Source organism: Lactuca serriola, chromosome 3, assembly GCF_051521515.1.
Source record: "Lactuca serriola cultivar US96UC23 chromosome 3, Lser_US96UC23_V15, whole genome shotgun sequence".
NCBI lineage: Eukaryota > Viridiplantae > Streptophyta > Magnoliopsida > Asterales > Asteraceae > Lactuca > Lactuca serriola.
Window position 1 is genome coordinate 28,121,397 of NC_136410.1, and position 2,271 is coordinate 28,123,667.

Here is a 2,271-nt window from a genome sequence, read left to right on the forward strand (position 1 = left end):
GACGGACGACATACAGTTTGTTTCAACAATTAGTTTCTTTTAAGCACACAATAATTAGTTTCAATTTAGCGATTAATTTGATTTAGGAAATATGTCATAATACAAATAAGACACAATGTATTGACAAGTATCACTAAACATTAGTTTCAATTCTACAATTTGTTTTTTTTTCTTGGATGAAAAATGTGTTCTTTAATGTTTGTTGGATAAGTGTTTTCATATGTTGGATCCATTGTGTCTAAAATAGATCATTTCTATTTCATGATATAAATCTTCAAAAGACCCAATAATCAAGAGTAATGTTGCGAGCGAGAACATATTTTTTTTCCGACAATTTGTGCGACAAATAATTTTATTTAATAAATAGCTTTTTTGGCTCACGGGTTAGGGTTTATGGTTTAGGGTTTTGAATTTTGGGGGTTCAAATTAGGGTTTAGCATTCAGGTTTAGGTTTATCGTTTTAAATGTAAAAAATAACATCTTGCTTTCGACATGTTTTTAAAAGTAATATGTTGGCAATATTTATAGAATGATAGGTAATTTATGTTTTGTAATCCAAGTAAATAAAGTTACAATCTACAACCTTGAAATGGCACTACAAGAAAATTCAAAAATCACCAACCCCGAATAATGGTGTGGGTATGAATATGTCGAGTCAAGTCAATAAAGATCAAAGCTCGAACTCGACTCAAATAATAATTTAGAGTTTCTAAACCGTACTCGAGCTCGATACCGCTTTAATTTTCAAGCTCGGAGTTTAGCTCATGAAATAATCAACATGTTCTAACATGTTCTAACACGAATCAATTATGTATTAAATATGAAAATGAATAATACACGTTCATTAATTTACATAAAAAATAAGGTTACATTTATAATATTCATTTTTACAAAATTGCAATATAGATATATCTACAATAAAATTTATTTTAAACAAAAGTTACAACAAAAATACTATTTGTCGAATACATTGATAGATAAACATTAAAAAATCGTCGAGCCTAATAAAACATAAAATATCTAACTTCATCTCTTTCTCAATTCGACATTTCACAACACCTGAAAAGGAAAATTAGAGTCAAAATGGAAGTAATACTATTTTAGCACTTAATAATTCCCAATTCTCGTCTATTTTTAAAAGAAACTTGTTTTTTATGTCTCAATTTCTAATAAAATGGAGAGATTACAAATGGTGATCATATAACATGTTATAAAAGAACTGATTTTAAAAAGATCTTGATATAGCTCAATAACTTTCATCATAGTTTTGATATTATATAATATCTTAGACAAATTTGCATACCTTGTGACAAACATGGAAAACTAAAAAAAAATGTATGCAAAATTGCAAATTATGTACCCTTTTCTACCGACAGGGGATTTGTCATGCACTTCAGCTTGCTCCTCATCATAAATCTTACGTCTCATCTGTTTCCATTAAATAAAGTAAGTTCCGACCTAAAGTAAGTTCCGACCTAAAGATATACTTAAAATTATTACAATTAGTGTAACAAGTCTATCGCAACAAGTTGTGCCGCTAAGCCTTTTTGAATGGTAAAACTAATTTCTTTTAAAAACTACATCCGAAGATCTAGGGGATATAACATTACTATGCATGATTCATTGTACTCTTTTAATAGCTCTACCGCATCCGGTGCGAGGAAACCAAACGTATCAAATGCAAATGGTATGAACACATTTTGATTTTCCCTGCACGATTTCTCATGTTTGGTGACTTTGCCTGTAGCTGCTTTTAAAGTAGCATGTCCCGCCGTGAAACCCCCGGCCCTCAGGCCCACGAGAGGGAATACCCCTGTAAGATCCACACATGCGTGTTTCCCTCCGACCCATCCAAAAATCAAAATGTCAGCCGGTCTGAGAGTTGACCTTCCTTCTGTCGGGTCAGTCAAGAAATTAACAGGTGCCTCTTTCTTAGCGGAAACCCCGACACGCTTAAATATGTCAAACAAAACATCCCTAACCATATCGTGCTTGTACTTGAACCCTGGGAGTTCTTTACAGTGAACTGCATGCTCTCCAAAAGAGTCCAAACATGCCTTGCGACACACATGACATATCTCGTCAGCTGGGAATATGGGAATCATGAGTCGATATTTGAGAATAGTACGATATTCCACGGGAGACATATGTTGGCCAAGCCCATCTATAGGGATAGCCAGAAGAAAATCTTGAGCATGTGGTGCACGTAAGCACTGGAAACCGCTTTTTGTCGAACTGTCATGTCGAGATGCACTTCCATATCTTGGACAA